At 40.9% G+C, this 25,437-nt stretch overlaps 1 protein-coding gene across 1 annotated transcript in view; it reads left to right on the forward strand.

Moving 5' to 3' along the window:
• Nucleotides 1-25,437, forward strand: part of LOC149225772 (alpha-mannosidase-like) — a 507,303-nt gene that overhangs the window by 275,472 nt on the left and 206,394 nt on the right. The gene's annotated exons all lie outside the window — the stretch shown is intronic.

Genomic DNA, 25,437 nt, shown 5'->3' on the forward strand with positions numbered 1-25,437 from the left:
TTATGAAGCACTTGCTTCCAAAGATCTTGAAGTACTTCACTGAAGCAGGTCTTCCTTTCCATAGCTCATAAGGAGTTTTATCACAATTTGGTCTCAATTGAGTCCGATTCAGTGTATAGACAGCTGTCCCTACTGCTTCTCTCCAGAATCTAGGCTGTAAGTCTGCTGCTAATAGCATGGTTCTTGCCATCTCTTGGACTGTTCGGTTTCGTCTTTCAACTACCCCATTTTGCTGAGGTGTTCTGGCAGCCGAGAATTCCCTTTTAATTCCATGAATATTACAGAACTTACTGAACTCGTTTGATGTGAATTCTCCTCCTCTGTCTGTTCTGAGGCACTTAATTTTTGAGTCTTTTTCATTTTCTACAAGGGCTTTGAAATTCTTAAAACACTCAAAAGTTTCAGATTTATACTTTATGAAATATATCCACATCATTCTAGTATAATCATCAACAAATAACACAAAGTACCTTTCTCCTTGGAGTGCTTGATTTCTAGTTGGCCCACATACATCAGCATGGATGATCTCCAAGGGCTTCGATGTACAGTGTTCCTTTGTCTTGTGGCTGGTTCTGGTCTGCTTTCCATGTTGACATGGACCACACACTGCTTGATTTGGTTTGAACAGCCTTGGGATATCTTGTACAGCTTTGATCTTGCTGATATTGATCAGATTTTCGAAGCTTGTATGTCCAAGTCGCTTGTGCCACAACCAACTCTCATCTGTCTTACTCAAGTAGCATTTATTTTCTTGAATCTTGTTCAGAATGTAAATATTGTCTGGTGTTCTCACCCCTTTTGCCACAAGTTTTGTAATAACCCTTCCAAACTTTATATTAAAAACTGATTTGATAAACTTTATACTAAAAATAATTATGAATAAAACTTTGTTATAAATATAAAGTTTAAACTTATAAATATATATATATAAATATTAAACCTCATGAAATTAAAGTTTATATTAAAAGGGGATATAAAATATCAAACCTTACGTAAAGAGGTAACGCAAACATGAAATATGAGTAAAGCACAATATCTGATAATGAAATGCATGCGGAGGCGTGTCAGGAGGAAGAAGAGCGGTGGCTGTAGGCAGGAGGGTGGCCACCGCCAAGCCTGCCATTATAAAATCACTAATCTGAACCGATCACGGGGGGAAATAAACGGAGAATGGAGGGCAGGAGCTGAAATTAGGAGTTCAGACTAGAGGACTAAGAATTACCAGTGGAAGAGCTTTAACCGGCCTGAGGTTCTGGGCACGGGGGCAGTAAGCTTCTGCGAGTAGCTTACTGGGTTGAGCAGCCATCTGCTCAGTCTGGCTGGGAGGAATTGGTTTCCCGGAAATTGGATCAAATTAGCCACAACATCAGCAACGACACCAGTTCAGTAGCAGAATCAACCGCAGTTAAGGTAAGTACAAATTTAAAATCTTTAGTTTTCCTGTAATTCAGTTCTGGTTATTGTATTTGGCCATTACAGATGGTATCAGAGCCTTGTTCAAACCCTTTCGACCTTACCGGCCCTACGCATTATGTAACTCTGCTGAATTTTATCTGTCAAATTTTCTGTTGGAATGTCGTCAGAGGTAGGAAATTATTTTTCCTTGACTCTGCGTACGTAAGGTTATTCCCATGTTTTAATTGCCCTACCCTCTGAGTATTGAACTGCAACCCTCTGATCTGGAGTCAGATGCGCTACCATTGCGCCTCAGATTTCTGGCTTACCTGCTATTATTAAAACCTCTTCCTTGTGTTTGGAAGTTCAAATTCGGCAAAGAAGGGTTATGTTAGTTAGAGTAGAAGAAGAAATTACGGAAAAACCACGACCAGTGCAAGTGTTGTACTGTGCAGTCTGCAGTTGCCAACCAATACTGTGAATTAGGCCCTAATTTAGAAAATGTAAACCTTGGATAAATCCAAAATGCCCTTATTCGTATCCGGATCTCGTTAAAGAGATAGCTGACAAGGCAACCGAGCTTGAACAGTATTTAAAAAAAAAACCCTGTATCAATTGACGGCCACTGTCGAAACGGAATTTGTCAGCAGGCCAGGTCGTGCGTACAGTGTTCGGTTCCAGTGCAAAACCCTTGGGGGAAATTAGATTGTAGGGTGCTGTGTATAAATTAAAGAATGACATAGGAACTCGATGTCCAGCGAATTATGGTCCAGCGAATTATTTTAATGCAACTGTCTCAGCGTCGGTGTCGAAACTGGACTGTGGAGTGAACTTGAAACCTCCATATCGTGCAACATCTCATCACTGTTCGTATACTGTCAATGGGGATTTACTAGACTCAAATATGCGTGGAGCATCAAATTCTTCGTCACCGCCTCAACGTTTCATCAAGATAACTAGGGTCATGATTCTAGTGACCCGTGAAAGGAAGCCGAGACATACGTCAACTTTCTTCCTTGTCTGGCCCGTGGATAAATATTCGTTGACGTGTTGACGTATAGCAGTAATGAGATGTGCAATATATATATGTATATAACTTATATACTATGCGGCTACGTTAAATGGTAGATAAGGTGGACCCTATACTCCAGTATTCGAATGGGGTTTAATCTTGGTTTAAAACTTAATTTCTAAACACCACGACGCTGGCATTCTAACTATATATATATTACCTTTGTGAATAACATATGTTAAAAATATTTTATATTTTAAGTATATGTTGACAGATAATGTGGCAAGTATATAGTTAAAATATAAAATAATATAAATAATAATGTACAATAATAGGTTATATAATCATATTAAACAAGTAAATACAAGTAAGAGTAAGAAATGGGATAAAATATACAGAGTTATAAGAAGTAAATAATAAATACAATACATAAAGACATATAAGATAATGTAATAAATAAAATAAAAGGATGATTGATTTAAAAAATAAAAAAAATTGTAATATAGTAATGTCTTAATTACTTGTTGGGCAAGCTTAAATTTAATTATTTTCAAATTAATGTAAATAGTTTAATGGAGGATTGGTTCGTTTAATTAGTATAATTTTCAGTAATCTATTTTATTATAAATATAAATTTATATAAAAGTATAATTATGCTTAGTATGCCGTATATGATTAATATACCATATACGTTTAAAAATACCATATAGTTTTGTGCTATGTTTAAAATGTTATTTGGTATAACATAACATATTCAACATTATAACTATGTATCTCCGTCTGTAGAGGTAATAGTTTGAGACATGATAGGTGTGTTGACGATGTTCATTATAACGAGATAATTCATATTTAAAATAGTTAATTTGTAAATGTTACTTAATAATTAATTTTGGATGATCTACCCTAGGCATTAATAAACCATACACTTCTGCATTATTTCATATTAGGATAGAATACCCTGCATTAGGCCAAGGAGGTCGCGAGACCACCCTCCTTGACCTTGGTACCAGTAAGATCCGCCTAGCGGATAAAAATAGCAAAACTATACCCGTTTACGAATGTGAAGTTGCAAAAGAAAATTATGTGTTAAATTCGGTTGTCTACCTCAAAATTTTTATAGAAATTTTATTTTTTGTTCAGGAACCATTACAATGGTAAGGACGTATGAGCGACGACGACGTGACCAGGCAGCATCATCACCATTAATGCCGCCACCGTCGCCATCATCATCCCCATCACCTTCGTCACCACCAAGACCATTGTCAACATCAAACGCCCCAGCGCCAGAGTTGACTGTGATAATGAACTCTTTGGAAGCCTTATTGGAGACATTAAAGCAAACAACTAAGGCTAAAACCAAAGAGGAATTTCAGCAGGTAGCCACCAGTTCAACGAAACCAAAGAATTTTGAGCCCGAAAGATCGAAAGAGGACATTTCTAGGGAGCTCCAGAAAATCAGACTCCCAGAATTCTCAGGAGGACGAGTAGGTGAACGCGCTGAAGCATGGTTGGAAGGAATGAATAGATGCTTTAGGTTAAGAGAATATTCGTCTTCAGCAAAAACAAAAATTGCTGTGTTTCAACTAAAGGAAAGTGCCTTGATTTGGTGGGGAAATCTGGAAAGGCAGCTGCACCTTACATCGGATAATGTCCCTTGGGAACTATTTGAGGAAAGGTTCCGCGCAAAGTATTTACCCCCATACTTTCAACAACAGCAAGCTAGAGCCTTCCATACATTAATTCAAGGAAATAAAACGGTGGAAGAGTACGAGATAAGGTTTATGGAGCTTGTAAAATACATTCACTACTTAGACTCTGATGAACGTCAAGCTGAACGCTTCATTTTTGAGTTAAATCCTCGCATCAGAGCTTTAGTAGGCATGTGGAACCCATCATCAGTAGCCGAGGCAGTCGAATGCGGCCGTTATGCAGAAGAACACCTTGGAATTAAAAGAGATATGGAGCCAACAGGGCCTATCCAATCAGGATTCACAGGAAAGACTCCCCGAAACTTCCTTAGAGGAGGTAACTCGAGGCCACCTTACGGTAACAGGTTTACCCCAAGAAATGTGGGGACAAGAGCTCCCATGGCAGTAAACACTATAGCCGCAGAATCATCAAACACCAGTCCATGGGCATCGCGAGGGACTGCTGGTAGAGGAAGAAGTGTGAGAGGAATCAACATGAGAGGACGAAGCTCATTCTCTAGAAATTCACACCTTGATTCAAGAGGATCAACGCAACTCAATTGTTGGGGATGTGGGGGACCGCATTTTCAACGTGACTGCCCAGAAGCTTCATCGAATATATTGCATAGGACTGGAAAGGAGCCGATATCAACCAATCAAGGTAATCATAGAATTCATGTGGTAATCAACCATGACCAAGCAGCACATCAATCCACTGTAGTGGAATCTTCAGGTATTATCAATGGTATAAAACTCAAAATTTTATTTGATACTGGTGCCACCGATAGTTTCATTTCATCATATGCATTAAACAAATGTGGGTTGGCAGCTCATAGACAAAATGATTTCCACCAAGTGGAAATGGCCTCAGGAGAACTCCAAACCGTGGGCTTAAGTGTGGAACAATGCAAAATTGACCTAGGGGTCTGTTTGACTAAACTGAAAGTTTATGTCACAGCCTTAGGAACGTATGATCTTATCATAGGTATGGATTGGCTAGAAGCCCACCAAGCTTGGGTAGACTGTTATGGGAAAAGCATTCTAGGCATAAATGATGAAGGAGAGGTAATCCAAATTCAAGGAATCAAGAGGGAAGTTTCTTTACGCTACATTTCAGCAATGCAGATGAAGCGTTGTTTAAGGAAAGGTTGTCAGGCTTATGCAATTCAGGAAGTAAGCCAAGAAAAAGGGCCATCCTTAGGAGAATATCCGGTGTTACCCGAATTCCCGGATGTATTTCCAAAAGAGTTACCAGGATTACCTCCGGTACGAGAACTAGATCTCACTATTGAATTAAAACCAGGTACCCAATCGATCTCTAAAACACCTTATAGAATGACAGCTCCAGAACTTCAGGAACTGCAAATTCAATTGAAGGAACTACTGGATATAGGGCATATTCGGCCTAGTACATCACCTTGGGGCGCTCTTGTAATTTTTGTGAAAAAGAAAGATGGATCCTTAAGATTATGCATAGATTATCGAGACTTGAATCGAGCTACAGTAAAGAATCGATACCCTATGCCTCAAATCGATGATCTTTTCGATCAAATGAAAGGAGCTGCTGTCTTTTCAAAAATTGATCTTCGATCAGGCTATCATCAGCTAAGGATTTCTGAAAATGATATTTCTAAGACTGCATTCCGGACACGTTTTGGACATTACGAATTTACTGTGGTACCATTTGGATTAACAAATGCACCAGCCGTATTCATGAATCTTATGAACAGTGTTTTCCGTAAATATCTTGATCAATTTGTGCAAGTCTTTCTAGATGATATTCTCATCTATTCCAAAAATAAGAAAGAGCATGAAGATCATTTGCGGATAGTGTTGTCTTGCCTCAGGGAACATCAGTTGTATGGAAAACTATCCAAGTGCTCATTCTTTCAGGAAAAGATTCATTATCTCGGTCACATCATATCAGGTGAAGGGATTTTCGTAGATCCTGAGAAGGTAAAAGCGATCATGGATTGGCCAATACCGAAAAATGCACATGAGATACGAAGCTTTATGGGTTTAGCCGGTTATTACTGAAGATTTGTGGAGGGATTCTCCAAAATCGCAAAGCCAATTACAACCCTTCAGCGTAAAGGTGTTAAGTATGAATGGACCGAGGAATGTAATAAAGCATTCTCTGAACTCAAAAGACTACTCACCAGTGCACCAATCCTAAAAGTCCCTGATATGGACAAAGACTTTACCGTATGTACTGATGCATCCAAGCAAGGGCTGGGTGCAGTGTTGATGCAGGATAGGAGAGTGATAGCATATGCTTCCAGAAAATTAAAACCTCATGAAGAACTCTATGCTACTCATGATTTAGAATTAGCCGCTGTAGTGCTAGCTTTAAAGATTTGTAGACACTATCTAGTGGGACGAAGTTTTGTACTTAAAAGCGACCATCAAAGTCTACAATATTTGTTCACCCAAAGAGACTTAAATGCCAGGCAAAGGCGATGGAGTGAATTCCTAAGTGAATATGACTTCGGAATATCATACATTAAGGGAAAAGAAAATGTAGTAGCCGATGCTTTAAGCAGGAGACCTCGGATATTTTCTCTCATACCCATTAGAGTGGACTTAAGACAGCGAGTACTGAATCATCTTATAAAAGACAGCGGGTATTTAAAGGTAAGAGCAAGTCTTGAAGGTAATAGGACAAAAGAATCTAAATTTGAGGGATATGAATTAGAAAACGACGGAATCTTACGATTCCATGGAAGGATGTATATTCCTGATGAGAAAGATCTTTGAGATACCATCCTTGGGGAAGCCCACAAAGCAGTATATTGTGCTCATCTTGGAGTAGGGAAAATGTATGCGGATACCAAGAAACTCTTCTTTTGGTCAGGTATGAAGCGCGATATCACTCAATTTGTTGCAAAATGTTTGGAATGTCAGCAAGTAAAGGCAGATCATTGTCACCCAGCGGGCCTCTTACAACCCCACGACATTCCTATGTCTAAATGGGAGGTCATTTCTATGGATTTCATCACTGGGCTACCTCTTACTTCTCAAAGACACAATGCCATTTTGGTAGTGGTGGATAAATTAACAAAAAGCGCCCATTTTATTCCAGTAAGAGATACTTACGATGTTGCTGACGTAGCTCGAGTATTCATAAATGAAATTATCAGATTTCATGGAGTACCGAAGAAGATTATATCCGATAGAGATTCGCGATTCACTTCCAGATTATGGATTTGCATGCAGACGGCCTTAGGTACTCAGCTAAATTTAAGCACCGCTTACCATCCTGAGACTGATGGGCAAACTGAAAGAGTAAATCAAATACTTGAAGACATGTTGCGAATGTATGTGATGGATCAGCAATCACGCTGGGAAAACTATTTATCCTTAGTCGAATTCGCATACAACAACAGTTACCACAGTTCGATTGGGATGCCTCCATTTGAAGCTTTATATGGCAGACCTTGCAGAACACCGTTAAGTTGGGACAGGTTAGAAGATCGAGTGATAATAGGACCAGAATTAATCCATGAAATGGAAGCGCAAGTAAAACAAATTAGACAACGATTAAAGGAAGCCCAAGATAGACAGAAGAGTTATGCTGATGCCCATAGGACGGACAGGAACTATGAAGTAGGGGATCAGGTTTTCATCCGCATCAAGCCAAATAAAAGTACTATTCGATTTGGAAAAGGGACAAAGTTATCACCCCGATTTATTGGGCCATTTAAAGTCGTGGAAAGAGTGGGATCTGTTGCCTATCGTCTTGCCCTGCCACCTCACCTGCATAGAATTCATAATGTATTTCATGTTTCTGTATTAAGACATTATATAGCTGATCTATCCCATAACCTCCAGTGGAAAGAATTGCAGGTATCGGACGAGGGAGTCATAACGGTCGAACCGTTACGTATACTAGAACGTAGAGTTCGACAGCTGAGAAACCGCCTGGTGGACCAAGTTAAGGTCCAATGGGACAAGTATAGTCTTGGATCAGCAACTTGGGAGAATACAGAGGACATATGTCAGAGATACCCTACTTTATGTCCATTTTGAAAAAAACTTTAAACTATGTCTTGTATATATTTACTTCACTGCAATCAGAGACTCAGGAACATTTTGAATGATTATAGATAAACGTGAAATTTTGTGACTTAATATATGTTTAATTTCTGCTGGTACATGGATACCAAAATGATATATGTGGTTCGTTTTACTAAATTATAGTTGTCAAAGTAAGGTTAAAGGCCGTTAAATGATTTTACTTCTGATAGAAATTAAAACAATATAAATCTGTTTTATTTATGCATGTCAAAGATGAGCAACTGGAATGGAAGACAGGAAGTGAATACATCCTAAATAAAAGTCAAAATACATGCATAGAATATGACAAAATATGTTATGCTGTAGTATCATATGTAAATAATACATAAGTTATTTTGAATATGCTGATGCACATTTTACAAATGCATGGGTAAGTGTATGATTGCAGATAAATGATCCAATTTCCGAGATGACCACGTGATGACAGAACCTCAGAACAGTTAAAGCTCAAAGTGATTCTATGATAAGGTATTAGCCCAAATTTTACTGGGAGGGGTGGAGGTGTTACCCACCGTTTATCCTTCGAACCCTGGAGTCATGGGAGGACTGTGCGAGTCACGCTCCCCTAGACGTGTGATGATGACTGCCGGATGCCTACTGAGAATCAGGTCGGTATAACCGACGCTGTCACCTTAGAGTTATGAATGGTTAGATCAGTAAAACTGACGCCACAGCATACTCCAGTAGAGGACGGATAGGATGGGAGCGGAAGAGATTAGGAAGGATAGGATGATTTTAGAATAGCTTGGGAACCTGAGTAAGAATTATCCATTTAAAATCATAAACCTAAAACGCTAATTTTATAATCTCCTGACATTAAAACAAAATTTTGAAATCTAACTTCGGGACGAAGTTTTTGAAGGGGGAGTGTATGTAATAACCCTTCCAAACCTTATATTAAAAACTGATTTGATAAACTTTATACTAAAAATAATTATGAATAAAACTTTGTTATAAATATAAAGTTTAAACTTATAAATATATATATATATATATAAATATTAAACCTCATGAAATTAAAGTTTATATTAAAAGGGGATATAAAATATCAAACCTTACGTAAAGAGGTAACGCAAACATGAAATATGAGTAAAGTACAATATCTGATTCTGAAATGCATGCGGAGGCGTGTCAGGAGGAAGAAGAGCGGTGGCCGTAAGCAGGAGGGTGGCCACCGCCAAGCCTGCCATTATAAAATCACTAATCTGAACCGATCACAGGGGGAAAGAAACGGAGAATGGAGGGCAGGAGCTGAAATTAGGAGTTCAGACCAGAGGACTAAGAATTACCAGTGGAAGAGCTTTAACCGGCCTGAGGTTCTGGGCACGGGGGCAGTAAGCTTCTGCGAGTAGCTTACTGGGTTGAGCAGCCATCTGCTCAGTCTGGCTGGGAGGAATTGGTTTCCCGGAAATTGGATCAAATTAGCCACAACATCAGCAACGACACCAGTTCAGTAGCAGAATCAACAGCAGTTAAGGTAAGTACAAATTTAAAATCTTTAGTTTTCCTGTAATTCAGTTCTGGTTATTGTTTTTGGCCATTACAAGTTTCCCTGAGGCAGAGTTCCTTATTTCATAGTCTTTGGTGCTGAAAACAACCTTATGTCCTTGATCACAGATTTGGCTGACACTCAGAAGGTTGTGTTTGAGTCCGTCAACCAGCAGAGCATCCTGAGCTTTTCCTTTTCCATTTATCAGAGTAACTGTTCCTTTTCCTGCAATTCTGCCAGATCCGCTTCCAAAAGACACATTCCCTTCCTTTTTGCTCAGTGAGACAAACTTCCCTCTGTCCCTCTGTCCCCTGTCATGTGTCTGGAGCACCCACTGTCTACAAACCACTGGTTTCCATTATTTTGAGCACATAGAGCCAGGCCGCATTTGTCCATGCTGGAGTTCTTGCTACTCGTCTTTCTTCCTTTGAGTGGGCAGTCTTGTTCATAGTGTCCATTATTGTAGCAAAAAGAGCAAATCAGATCAAATTTGGTCAAGGGATCAAATGAATTGAAGGTTTTGATTTGTCCCTGTCTTTTGGGGGCATATGAGTTGACTACTCGGTCCTTTTGCGTTGTCTTTTCACTTCTGCGAGCCATACAGTGTCTAGCTTGGTGACCGAAGTTTTTACAGTGAAAGCAGTGTCCAAGAAAGATGGTTTTGAAGCAACCACGGTTTGAGTCGATTTCCTTCCTGGGAATTACTCCTCCCTCGTTCTTTGGATTTTTGATGGGCCCTTGGTGGAGTACAGGTTTGTATTTGCTGTAGTGTCCATGATTCGACTCCACATTCTTCTTTGGAGTAATTCTTTCTTCATTCTTGGAATCTGGGATGCACTTTTGATAACATACTTTTTCATCTTTTGGATTGTAGGAAAGTGCATCGGCATAGCTTTTCGCACTATTCTTAGTGCTTGAGGATTCTCCTTTGAAACCTATTCCAGACTTGTCATGTTGAGGTTTTTGATTTTTCAGAATAGTCTCAAGTATTTGAGAGCTTTTACAACCCTTTTTAATTTGCTCCAACTCCTTTCTCAGAGACACTATTTCGGCCTCGCGTTCCTCACAGGTCTCTTCTTTTTCTTTAAGCTTTGCTACCAAGAGATCTTCTCTCCTTCTTATTTCCTCGTTGTCCACTTTGATAGAAATGATTTTGTTCCGTAGTTTCTCATTTTCTTCCATGGCGCTTATTAACAGTTCATCTACATTTCCTTCCAGTCCTGAGTCATCATCATCTGTGAGTGCCATGAATAATGCTTCTTGGCTTTAATCATGACCACTTTCCTCATCTGATTTCTTTTTGATGACCATAAACTCATCCTCATCAGACTCATCTTGCTTGGAGAAGAAGTTTTTCTTATTGAACCCTTTCTTTTTATGTGCCATTCTTTTAGAATTTCCTTCATCATCACTGTCATGTTTATGAGGACATTTTGCTGCATAATGACCTATTTTACCACATTTAAAACAGATAAGAGGATACTTGCCTTTAAGCTTAGATCCTCTTTTCAGCTTTCGTACATATTGAGCCAATTCGGATTCCACATCTGACTCATCACTACAGTCATTCCTTTCTTTCACTTCCTTTGACTTTGAGGCCTTGAATGTTGCATCTTTGGAGCTAGGGCCACCTTTCCTCATTTCATAGGCAGTGAGAATTCCATGGAGTTCATCCATTTTGAGGGTATCTAAATCCTTTGCTTCTTCTATAACACTTATTTTGGAATCAAATCTATCTGGAAGAGACCTTAATACCTTTTGAACAATGGTACTTTCTTCCACCTTTTCGTCCAATCCTTTCAGGGAATTTACTACTTCAGCTACTCGAAGAAGGTATGCTGCAATATCTTCTTCATCTTCCATCTTCAATCTTTCAAATTGTCTTCTGTGAGTTTGAAGCTTTGCCTTTTTTACTTTTGAGTCTCCATCGTACAAACCAACTAGCTTCTCCCACATTTCTTTGGCAGAGGTACAATGCATGATTTTTGTAAACTCGGAATCAGTGATTCCAATAGTGATAGAGTTCATGGCCTTTGCATTTGCAATGTGGGCTTTACTCTCGTCTTGGTCTGTTGGAAGAGTGGAAGTCGCTTGGTATTCAGTTTGACAAAAATGCAAGACTTCAGGTCCAAGGGACATTAAGTAGTAAGTCATCCTTTTCTTCCAGAAACCAAAGTTAGTGCCATCGAACAGAGGAGGTTTTCTTGATGATTCATGATTTCTCATCATGGCTGTGGATCCTTCTTCAAGCTGTTAGGCTAGTATGAAGAAGCTGGCTCTGATACCAATTGTTGGAAATACTGAGAGGGGGGGTGAATCAGTATTTATTATTTTTTGTTCTAGTGATTGTCAAAAGCATATATAGATATGTATATGTATACACAGAACACAAAAATCGACAGCTAGAATAAATGCTTTTATTAAGACTCAAGATAGTGCAATGAAATAAATACAATATAAGTATATCTAACTGTGAATAGTTTCCAAGCTCCAACTTGGACTTCAGTGAGGCTCCAACCTCCAGAGCACCAACTCTGTTTTGCCAAGACACCAATCTTGGACTTTAGGAGCACCAACTCCCAAGGACTTCAATCCTGTTCAGTTCTGAGGCTCCAACCTCCAGAGCACCAACTCTGTTTTGCCAAGACACCAATCTTGGACTTTAGGAGCACCAACTCCCAAGGACTTCAATCCTGTTCAGTTCTGAGGCTCCAACCTCTTGGGCTCCAACCCAACCTTGATATAAACTGGTTCTGCTGCTTCTGCTGCCTCTACAGTGTCTGCTGCTTCTGTTGCCTCTGCACCCTCCGCTGGTTCTGTTGCCTCTTCTCTGGTTTTTTTCACCACAACAACAACAACCAATCCTCTGTTTTTGCAGTTTTTATACATTCCTGCGCCTCTGTCCATTCATTTCCTCTTTCTCGCTGGCTCTTTGGCTTCCTCCTCGCCTCCTTCAGCTTCCTCTGTCTAATCGTTTGCTTCTTCAGCTTCCCACTTTCGGTTTCATCTGTCTATCGAACGTTCCAATATTCACAGGACACGTACAAGAGGAAGAGAGGCCGCATACACCCAGTTGTCATAGCTTAACGGATAGCCACGTCCCAATCGCAATCATTATCGCCAGAGTCAGTCTCTTGAACTATCGGGAGCATTATCGTATGCATTTTTGCCTCAGAGGCGCGCGTAGGCCAAATATCAAATTACACAGGAAATATATGAAAAAACAGGTGACAGTGCTAAAGGGCAGACTTCAAGGATCATAGCACCTGTATCTATAATGTATCGGGTCCGCAGCATTCATCGCAATCGACGATCGCAAAGGGCCGATGGCCGATGGGCCAATCCACTTGTGGATGCGATATTGCATTGAACCCTGTTTTATATGCCCGTCGGGTCCGTTCCTTTCATCGCTATCGGCGATCGCAACATAACTGCAGTCACCAATGGCCGATGGCCGATGCGATGGACCGGATGCGATATATTATTCAATCAAACTTTGATATGCCATCGGGTCTGCGTATATTGTCGCAATCGGAGGCAGGGCCTTTACCACTCCCGATACTCGCTCCGAAATGCCGGATGCGATATATTATAGACTGTTTTTAATAAGTCCATCGGGTCCATGCCTCTATCGCAATCGGCAGATTATAGCGTCATCCCTTATGACTTGAGATCGCTGCGGATGCGATATGATATTAAGGCAGTTTACAATGGAGCCGTGGGTCCGTGTTATTATATCGCATCTATATATATATATATATATATATATATATATATATATATATATATATATATATACTCCTCAGTACTCCCGATAGTTCTTTTTTTGGCATTGTTGCGCCGATAGTGTATATAGCCCTGTCTATATATGAGTTTTATGAGTTTTGGCCTCCGATATATGAGTTTATGGCATATATGGCTCCCAATAGCTCCCGATCGCTGTTATGTGCATGTTTATATGATTTCTGGTCGCCGATAGTGTTAAGGCATATGAATATGGGTTTTCTCCTCCGATGGCTCCCGATAGTGTTAAACACATATATGCATAGTTTATATGGTTTTTAACCGCCGATAACGTTAAAGCATGCATACATGGGTTTTACAAGCCCAATAAACGTGACTGGATATATCTATATGAGTTCTGCTTACGATGGCTACCGATATGTTATGTATGCTCCCGATAGGCTCCTCTGGCTTGTTGAAATATTAATTTCACCTGCGCATTTATTTTTACAAAACAGCTGAAGAAAACCACCAAGCTCATCTGACCGCTTTTGCTGTGAAAGTGGTATTCCGTAAATCTCACCCGATGCAATAAAATTTTGCCACGCGTCAACTGTACTTTTCACGAAACCACTTTCTATCGGGCTGTAACATTCGTTCTGTTTGGGCAAGCGATGATCGTTGGATTAGTATGAAGACTATTCACCGTCGGATCAAAGTCAAAGCTGGGTACGGTCAGAAAAATTTCCAACATGGCTTGATCTGTTCCTATGTGGCTCCTCTTGCTCCTCTTGGCTCCGTTTGCTCCTCTGATGGCTCTGTCTCCTCCTCTTGAATATTGCCATATTGACATCAATGACAATTTGTGTCCAACACTGTAACTGTCATCTAAATGATTGACAACGCCTGCTCACACTAAGTCTGCTACTATATACTGTGAGCTCCTATAACAAAGGTGATGATCCGACTGCAAAAATTGAAACTGATCTAACTGATCTCCTTACTACTTTTGCACTGGATCCTGCCCATTTGGCACTCTGGAGTCTCATATTCCTCCACTTGGATCTAGTGCCCCACTATCTCCTATCGAGCCTTGTCCCTTACTGGGACCTCTCTTCGCTTTGCAACTCGCACATCCTTCGACGTCTGCCTCCGACAACTGGAAGTCGATCTGCTACCTAGATTTGCATTCTAACTAACTTGCGTGACCATCCCAGCAGAGATGCAAAAGTTTGGAAACTCAAAACTGGAGAAAATAATCTCGGAAGCTCCCTCTCTCCCTTTCTCGGCTGTTGGCTCTGCTACTCGGCCTCCCTTTTGGAGTGAGAAGATCTGCTCACAGCTACTGCTAATCTGCGACTAGGAAAATTAGATTTCTTGGCTAGAAAAGCTCTAAGAGAAATCTCCCTTTGCTGTGTGTGCTTTTCTCTTCCACACAATGTTGATTCTGCAACTGAAAAATGCTGCAAAACCCTTTGCGTCCAACTAAGGAATCTAATCAATAAAAATCTAAGTCATTGTCACTCCCTCTGATTGTTGGAATCACTATTCTAGGCAAATTGACTTCTCTGCCAACCTGCAACTGAAAATCGAACCCTTGCCCAGCAGTTCGATCTATCTGTCTGGGTATTGCGTAGCCTTTGAGAATTTCGACTTGTTGCTCCCTTTGAACAACGAAATTCTCTTCTCTGCTTTTGAGCTTCCTGACTGATCACTTACTCTCTGATACCATGTCAAAATTTCATCTATCACACCATCTGGAAATTAATTTTCTAATTGTTAAAGATTTTCAGACTAACACTGCGTAATGAGTGTTATTTGTCAAATGTTTTGGATGGTTCTTTGTGGTCCCTAATGATGGATGGAGTCACCATCTGAAACGTTGGATAGATCACACTCATTACACAGTGTTATTTCGGAAATCTCTAACGATATGATTCACTGTGGAAGTCTCCAATCACTCATATTTTTCTAATTGTTAATTTATTTAACAATTTATCTACTGTCTGCTACAACAAATACCAAATAATTCACATAGTGATTTTCAGAAATAAACTGCTGAAGAAACTAACGCTATAAACTGAGAAAATATAGCATAGACATAAATTTAACACAGTTATTTTTGGACAAATGTCCCCAGAAAAATCCAATGTGGGAAAACTGGTGCAGCAACTGAGGGTTTTATGGTTATACAATAGTGAAATTCTAAGTACAATCTAGATGCCAAAAACTAGCAATCCACAACAAGGAAGATACATCGAGTGGATATCAGAAGATCGAATTTCTGAAGCACAGGAGTTGTCGGGAGAGAAATTCGAAGTGATCTTTTGCAGTGAGGGGCAGGGATAGTATCCAGTGAGGAGTTTTCCTAGGCCGGACAGTACAAGGAAGAGAGGGCAGAATGATGTCCAGAGAAGCTGATGCTGGGCCACGTAGAGCCTAAAGGGAGATCGAAATTTTGCCGAGGAAATAGAGTTTTAGAAGCCAGGAGCTGGGTTGTGAGACCGGGAGGCTAAGAGCTGAAGTTTCCAGCCAAGAGAGGGTCAAAAGGAAGAGCAACATAGTCCCCAACAAAGGTGACACAGAGATTGCGTGTGGTTGACGCAGTTCTGCGCAAAGGCTGACGTAGAAGGGTTGCAAAGGTTCACTTCCAGCAGATCAGAGCCAGATCTTCCAGTGACAGGGTGAGATCATCTCACTATTTCGTTTTGTCTAGTTTCTCTCTGTATCGGATAGCCAGTTGGGCATCCAACGAATTGTACTCAGAATTGCTATTGCATAATAATAAAACCCTTAGCTGCTGCATCAGTTTTCCCACATTGGGTTTTTCGGGGGACATTTGTCGAAAAATAATTGTGTAGATGTGTGTGATGTTTATTTCTCTCCTGTGTTGTATTTAGTGTTTGCAGTTTTATTTTGGTGTAGGCTGCAGTGTATGTATTTCAGTATTTGTTGTAGAAAACTGCAAGTAACGTTTTCAATTAATTTAACAAGGGAAATATAATCAGTGTGCTGCAGTAGGAATCGGGTACCTAATTTTTCACATGGTATTGGAGCACAAATCATAAGCAGAAGAGCTCAAAAGTAGAAAGGAAGAGGAGTTTGAAATTATTGCAGAGGTAGCGATTCGAAACCCCAGAGGCATCGTAGTTCGTGGGCCAAGGTAGTTGAAGTTTTGAGGAGAAATTCGATTTTTCTGAGTGAGTCGATAGAGAAATTCGATCTCCAGATCGAAGCTTTCCAGTGGTAGAAGTGAACAACATATTTTTCCTTGCAGAGAAGATCTTCAGCTGGGATGTAGATATTTTGCAGCGGTTGCTGGTAGAATAGTGTTAGTGGGAGAGAGAGAGAGACACGGTTGAGGGAATTTCTTCCTCAGAGAATTCCTAGCCATGGAATTCAAATTGTCATTGGCTAAGCAGCAACAAGGGGCAACAGATCTACTAACTCCATCAGGGAGTGCGTAGGTTAGCCCATCATCAGCACGTAGGAGAGAGGAGGTCATTCGACTTTTTTGATTGGCAAAGATTATAGCCAATGGGTCGAGAGATTAGGATCGGTTGGATGGTACATCCAACTATGTGATCTAGAAGGCAAGGATGTCATGCCTTCTGGATGAACATTTTCTCAAGATCTACGTTGATAGTGTGGTAGCTAAGCCCGCAGATCCAGATCCACTCAAGAAGTACAAGGGAGAGATGGCGAAGGCCAAGCGGATGATCCTCGACAAAGTGAAGGATGATGTAGTATGTCACATCTCTGGCAAAGGGATTGCCAAGGGGATGTGGGATGTCTTGTCCATGATATATCAGGGTCTACTGAGCAACGGAAGATGTACTTGGAGTAGAAGATGAGATCCACGTAGATGCAGAAGGGGGAATGCATTGATATGTTCGTTGGAAAGCTTGAGGAGATCCGTGACGAGTTGGCAGTTGTGGGGTCAACACCTCAGCGTATCGAGATGGTGAGGCTGGCTCTAAATTCAGTCTTAGAAGAATGGCAAGTGTTTGTCTAGAGCATCTTGGGTATAGAAAGATTGCCAGATTGGGTAGGGATGTAGGCTTCTCTTTAGCAGGAAGAGATAAGGAGAGACTTAGTCAAGTGCAAACTTGACAGTAGTAGCAGCAACAGTGGGACGAAGTCGAAGGAGGAGGATGAAAATGCAGCCATCGCATCTAAGGGGCAGTAGGAGCAGTGGAAGAAGATGAAAGATATTTCGAAGATCAAGTGCTTCCGCTGTGGCGAACTTGGTCACTACGCTACACAATGTCCTCTCAAGAAGAAGAACAAGGACGAGAAGCATGATTCGAAGGCTACATCGGCACAGATCGAAGAAGAAGAGTTTGACATGATTGCCCAAAGGTGGGGTGATATAGCACTGTAGTTCGAAAGAACTGTAGATGGGAAGGATCCTTGAGGAGTCCACCTCTCGGATCAATACGTTTTTACGGGAGCCCAAATCAGTAGTAGCAGGATGGATTGGGTCAGTTGATGCAGAGAAGTGTCAGAGTGACAGTTGCAGTGGCTAGAAGCGCCAAAGACTGAGTAGCGCAGAGCTAGAGTTGGCAGCAGTGCAGTTGGCACAGAGAAGAGGTTAGCAGCAACGCAGAGGCTTCAGAGGTTCAGCGTAGAGATTAGCAGCAGTCGGAACTCCAACAACAGATGCATCATGCTAAACACCAGTTCAGTAATTTTGGATGCTTTTCCATTGTTGATGCATTAGCAACAACATTTGGAGAAGGTTGTAGTGCAAATGCAATGCTGGCAGTGGCAGTGCCAACAACAACACAGATGCAGAATTTGAGAGGGAGTTGCAATACGGATGCAGTGTTGGCAGTGGCAATGTCAGCAGCAGTACAAATGCAACATTTGCGCAGTAGTTGATGGGCAAAAACGTCAAACATCAACAGCACAGAAGGAGATGTTTCAAAGTCAGAGTGATGCTTCAGCAGGTTCAATTACTAGAGAACATTCCTCGCTAAAAGGGAGTGTTGATTTTTGGTAGCATCGGATGTGCTCTAAACCTCAAGATTTGTAGGGAGGCTTGGGCACATGCATTCCACAATACCCAGAAATCGTTTTGGGAAATTCCACTCAGAATAAGTGCTATTAAAATAATTAATTATTTTTAATGGATTCCTGTCTAAACTTAGGAAATTAAAATAATTAAAGGGTATTAATCTAACTGTGGGTGAAACTTCTAGAAGAAGACAAGGATCAAGCCAAAATGAACTGAGCGATTGATTAGGATTTAATTTGGGCCGTTGGTTCTCAACAGAAGGATTATAAGAGGAGGTTTGATGGGCATTTGGAAGATAGATCGAGTGGAGATTAGAAGATCAAATTTTTGAAGCACAATAGTTGTCGGGAGAGAAATTCGAAGTGATATTTTGCAGTGAGGGGCAGGGATAGAATTTGGTGGGGAGTTTTCGTGGGCCGGACAATACAAGGCAGAGAGGGAGGAAGGACGTCCAGAGAAGCTGACGTTGGGCCACACAGAGCTGATGTAGTGGCAGCGCAGAGCTTGAAGGGAGATCGAATTTCTGTTGAGGAAATCGAGTTTCAGAAGATAATAGTCGGGGTGCGAGACTGAGAGGCTAAGAGCTAAAGTTTCCAACTAGCAGAGGGTCAAAAGGAAGAGCAACGCAATCCCCAGCAGAGGTGATGCAGAGACTGCGTGGGGTTGACACAGTTCTGCGCAGAGGCTGATGCAAAGGCTCACTTCCAGCAGATTAGAGCCAGATCTTCCAGTGACAGGGTGAGATCATCTCACTATTTCATTTTGTCTAGTTTCTCTCTGTATCAGATAGCCAGTTGGGCATCCAACAAATTGTACTCAAAATTACTACTGCATAATAATAAAACCCTCAACTGTTGCACCAATTTTCCCACACTGGGTTTTTTCGGGGATATTTGTCGAAAAATAACTGTGTAGATGTGTGTGATGTTTATTTCTCTCTTGTGCTGTATTTAGTTTCCGCAGTTTTAATTTGGTGTAGGCTGCAGTGTATGTATTTCAGTATTTGTCTTAGAACACTGCAAGTAACTTGTTCAATTAATTTAACAAATAGGTGAAATATAATCAATTTGTTGCAATAGGAATTGGGTAACCGATTTTTCACAGATGAGTGAATGTGTCTCAAGGAGGACGACTACGAGTTCCCTCCTATATATAGGCTCTTCAAGGTGGATGTGGTTTTTTCTTTTAGGCCGACTTGCCAGTTGCCAGGCTGACTTGGTCTTGGAGGGTATTCCGACACTTTTAAAGACAAAATAATTTTCTTTACAAGTTATAATGTGCTGGATGGGGTCTTCAATTTATGACAATGACTCTTTTGACTTCTTGACCTAGGAAAAACCCTAGAATCCCTCAATGAGTGCTTGACCTATAAAACAAAAGAACTTGAGCATGAAACCCATGCTCCAAAAATAACAAGAATAATTTTTCTTTCATTTTACAATTTACAAGAATCAAAAGTACATTTTATATTTGTGAAGACCAAACCTAGTTACACATTTTTCAAAAAGTTAACCTATGCCAAATGTGTCAGAGCAGTCCCAACTACTTGTCTCTTTCTCTTTTAAATGAGAGAACTGAAGATGAGATGCAAATAGTGAGAAAATGCCTATGATTGCAAGCATGCAAGAGTACAAATAAGATGGAGGCAACCAAGGGAATCTGGAAGGCAACCCTCTTAAATCACTTTGCCAACACAAAATATAACCAATGAAGCAATGGAAACCAAGATACAGATGCTTAATTGTGTGAAATTTTTATCTATTGCAGCATCTGGAAATTATTCTTCTAACTGAAAATTTAATTATGCAGTGTATTTGCAATTTTCACCACAAAAGTACTGCAGAAAATAAACTACTGAAAACTGGGAAATTCTAGCACACACAAGCACAGTTATTTTTGGACAATTTTCCCCAGGAAAACCCAATGCAGGAAAATCAGTGCAGTAGATGAGGGTTTTATTATTATTCTTCAGCAACAATTATGAGTACAATAATTTAGATGTCCAACTGGTGATCTAATTTGAGAAAAATATTGACAAAATTATCGTGAGAATTTTTTTCTCACCCCACAACTATTTTCAGCCTCCGAAATTGCCTCCCTAGCCTCTGCTCTAAGCCTCATGCGTCACCCTCTGTGTAGAGCTTACGCTGGCACTATGAGAATTTCGACCTTCCTTCGTTTTCCTCTTCTGAGGACTGGAAACCTTCCTCTCAGAATGTTGCTTCCCTCCTCTTCCACCTGCTACTCACCCTCTAGCTCTATCTTCTCTGTTGAGCTACTGCTACTGAGAATATCAAACTGCCTGGGCAACTGAGTATTTGCATTGGTGTATTCTCCATCACCACATCAACCTCCTCTTATAATCCACTGTTGGAGCACCAATGACCAAGATTAAAACTTAATCAATGGCTAGGATCATCTTTGGATCGATCCATGTGAGTTTCTAGATGATTTTCACCTTATCTCAATTAATAATTACCCATATTCCCTAAGTTTAGACTTGGGAAATATTTAAAAATGGTTAATGATCCGATTGAGACAATTCTAGCCTGAATTTCTAGAAACAATTTCTGGGTTTTGGAGATCTCATGCATTCTAGCCCCTTCACCAAATTCCGTGGCTAGAACACATCCAATGCTACAAAAACTAACACTCCTTGTTAGCGAGGAATGCGTTCTAGTGCTACACATCCTGCCACAACAACCTGTCTTTGCATCATCTCCTGTTACGCTGCTGATGTCTAGCCATACTGCCCACCAACCACTGCGCAACTCTGATATATGCTGCATTTGTGTTGTTGCTGATGCTGCCATATGACTACCAACACTACATCTACTCTGCAACTCCCTCTCATCTGTCGCTGCTACAACTGAGAATCATCCAAGGTAATCTACCTCTGCTACTAAAATGGGTTCTCCACCATACCCATTTGTTCTCTGAAATATACGAACTTAGCTCTTCCTAGAGCTTTCGTGAGTATATCTACAACCTGCACTTCTGTGGGAACATATTGTAGCTGGACTGCTCCACGTTGTACACAATCTCTGATGAAATGACATCGAATATCTTTGTTTCGACCTGTCATGAAACATTGGATTCTTAGAGAGCTTTATGCAACTTTGTTTATCACAGTAGACACTGGTCACCTCCATCCTTTGCCTAAACAAGCTCACCAACAACTTCTGAAGCTATATAGCTTCACACGTTGCTGTGCTTGCTACCATATACTCTGCTTCTACAGAGCTTAGTGCTATTGACTTCTTCTTCCTGCTGCACCAAGAAACCATTCCTGATCCAACACTGAAGCAGTACCCAGAGGTACTTTTCCTATCCGCTGAACTGCTTGCCTAATCTGCATCTGTAAATCCACATAATCTGGCATCATCTCCTCGGGTATATCTCATCCCATACTCAACTGTGCCATGCACATACCTCAAAATGTGCCTCACTGTTGCCTAATGTACCCACTTCGGCTCTAAGATGAACTGACTAAGTTGATTGACTGTGAAGCAAATATTTGGTCTCGTATCGACTAGATACATGAGAGATCCAATAAACTGTCTATACAAGGCGGGGTTGACATCCTTGTCATCCAATGGATCTATCTTCTTCCAGTTGGTGATCATGGGCATAGACATGGGTCTGCAATCCCGCATTCTGAACCTCTTCATAATATCTTTAGCGTATCTTCCTTGTCCAAGGAAGATCTCCCGATTTTTCTGCCATACTTCCAATCCTAGGAAATAGTCCCTCAACCCTAAATCCTTCATGTCGAACTCTGCTGCCAGTTTCCTCTTGCAGTCCTCTATGAGCCCTGATGATCTTGTCAGAAAGAGATCATCCACATACAAAACTAGAATGAGTGGCTCACCCTCTACCATCAAATAGTAAAGGTTGTGATCTACATCACTCTTGACGAATCCCATCTGCTGCAAGTAGTTGTTAATCCTACCATACCATGCCCTGGGAGCTTTCTTGAGTTCGTATAGAGCTTTCTTTAGTCTGCACACGAGTCTGCCTCTTGTGTGTCTTGAAGCCCTCTGGTTGTTCTATATATACTTCTTCCTCTATCACCTCGTTCAAGAAGGTTGTCTTGATGCCCATCTGGTGAATCTGCCATCCCATCTGAGCTATTAGGGATATAACTGACCCGAAGGAAGTGTATCTGGCAATTGGGGTGAAGTTCTCCTCATAATGTATCCCTTCTTTCTGTGTATACCCCTTTGCCACGAACCTAACCTTGTATTTCTCTACACTATCGTTTGCAGCATATTTGATCTTGTAGATCCATCTAGAACCTATAACTGATTTGTCTTTCAGCCTTGGCACTACCTCCCAAACATTATTCGTCATGATAGAGCTATACTCTTCTACCATGGCATCTACCCATACTTGATGTTGAGCGGCCTCCTGAAAGCTGGAAGGTTCTATAATCTGAGCTACCAATGCTCAGTATCTGTCAGGTTGTCTACATTGTCTTTTGTTCTTCCTAGGAGTTCCAATAAACTCCTCTGCATCTCTGAATGTCTGACGAATCTCTCTACTGGCTCGACCACTAGTAGTGGGAGGTTTAGCCAATTCATTCTCATCCTGCCTCTACTGCTCCATCTGCTAAGAACACCCCCGATTTCCTGCACCTGAGGAAATATTGGTACTGGTCACAGTACTCGATCCTTGTGACTATACTCCTTCCTGTCCCACTAGTTGCCCCTGTGGTTGTCCCTGCTGCTGGACCAAAGGAGTTTCTGCTGACTGATTCTAATCACCTTTAGGCATCTCACGAGATCTCTTGAAAGCTTGATCCTCCATGAACTTCACGTCTCATCTTACTACAATTTTCCTATTGCTAGGAATGTAGATTTTGTATGCCTTAGAGGTTTTGTTGTATCCAACGAAGAATCCCTTCTCTGCAGTCTAATCCAGTTTGGTACGTTTATCATTTGGCACGTGGCAATAAGCAACGCTGCGAAAAATTCTGAAGTGGCTAACTTCTGGCCTCTTCCCTGCGAAGACTCCTTTTGGCATTTTCTTTCCTAATGCTCTATGAGGAATCCTGTTTTGAATATACACTGCTGTGATACATGCCTCTATGCCTCTTCCCATAGGAATCTGGGTAGATCCTGTTCATATAACATAGCCTTTGCAGCTCCAAGAATGGTTTTGTTTTTCCGCTCTGCTACACCATTTTGTTGTGGATTATATGGAGTTGTCCATTCTCTCTTGATGCCTTCCTTCACACAAAAAACTGTGAAGTCTTTATCAATATATTCTCTACCATTATCTGAGCAAAGCACCTTGATCTTGTTCCTTGTAACATTCTCCACGAGGGCTTTAAACTCTCTGAAGCGATTGAAGACCTCATCTTTGGTTGTCAAGAATTAGATTTAGGTTTTCCTGGAATGGTCATCAATAAAGGTAACGAAATATTCGGCACCGCTAAGAGCTCTAGTGGACATCGAACCGCAAATATTTGAATGTATGAGTCCTAACACTCCATCAACATTGTTGTTACTTCTTGGAAATGTTGCCTTAGCATACTTCCCAAGTACACATCCTTTGCAAACGTCATCTTGTTTTGTGCCAAGTTTTGGAATCCTTGTTACTGCTTCTCTGAGCATCCTGAGTGCTCCATGATGTAAATGTCCCATTCTCCTATGCCATAACTCATTCAGCTCCTTCCCACTGCTACTGTCTGTCATGTCCCTTCCTAAATTAATTTGGAACAAGATTAGTTATTGCATTTTGGGGTCAATTTTGGAAATAGTGGGGCCCATTCGGTTTTATTAGGAGATTAGACTTAGGAGACAGTTATTTTGTTGTGGTTAAGTTCCACGTGGGGGCCACCCACACTAGGGGAAAACGCACTCCCTAGTTCGAATTGCATGGAGATGGTTAAGTGAGGGCACATGATGGAGGGAAAATTGGGGGGAAAAGTGCGCCACGAAATCTATATAAAGAAGGGAACTCTCCTCATTTCATTCATCCTTTGGCATATCGATTTCTCTTTGGTTGCTCGAGTTGCTTAGCCGAGTCACTCGCTATTCAACAAGAGTTCTTCAAGCGAAGAGCTCACCCTTTCTTCGGGGGACTTCGAGTGCCACCCTAGGAAGATTTTTTTTCATTCTTTCGGAGGAGGATTTCATTGTGGTTTCCAGCAGTTGCATTCATCTCCAGGTGGTCCGTATTACTGGAGGATGAAGTGAAGAGGAGGTTGAGTTTGCTTGTGGTGTTTGCAATGGAGTTTGGTTGGGAGATTGTCTGGAGAGGAGGCATAGGAGGCATGCTGTCATTTTGGAGAGTTTGGGTGCTGGAGGAAAGTGCTTCTTGGCAGTGTGACTTTCGCACTTCTTGGGCCAGCGTAGAGGCAACATTTGGGTGCACACGTAGGAGGTAGAGCATCAGTCTTTAAGGCTAAACTTTGTTAGGGAGTTGAAGGGAGCATTTGTGGAGGAGTTTTCTACATTTTTTGGTGCTTTAGAGAAGGTTTTTCTTGAATTCCTTGCAGATCGTATTCTTGAGCTGTTTGGAGGGCGTACGACATGTTGGAGGCCAAATTTGGGAGGTTGGATTCAGACCAAACCCTTTTTGGGTTATTGTGGGTTTTAATCAAGGAGCTTGGGGCTGATTTTGTAGCATTTTTCGAGTAGCGGAAGTGGAGTTTGTTGTGGTTCCTTTCCAACCAACAATGTAGTTTTCTGGGTAGCGTAGAGCATTAGAGCAGTCGTTTTCCAATGCTTGATATCATTGTCTCATCACCTAGGTTATGTCACGCTTGCCATTAAGGCAAGCCTAGGTGCATTCCTCCACACTATTTTACTTGCTCCATTGATTAATAAAATGGCTCAACTGGTTTTACTTCTAGAGTTTTTATGAGCATTTACTGATTGTTAAAAATTTCTTTGTATAAATCGTTTTTTCTTTGCATATCACTGTTTATTTAAGTTTAGAACATTACAGTGGTATCAAAGCTCAAATTTTGGCTCAGCTATGGGAGAACTTTTCTATGAGTGAAGAAGACCGACAAAATATCACT

The sequence above is a fragment of the Pinus tabuliformis genome, chromosome J (assembly GCF_031772625.1).
Source record: "Pinus tabuliformis cultivar Carrire ecotype Pingquan chromosome J, CPIR1, whole genome shotgun sequence".
In the NCBI taxonomy this organism is placed as follows: Eukaryota; Viridiplantae; Streptophyta; class Pinopsida; order Pinales; family Pinaceae; genus Pinus; species Pinus tabuliformis.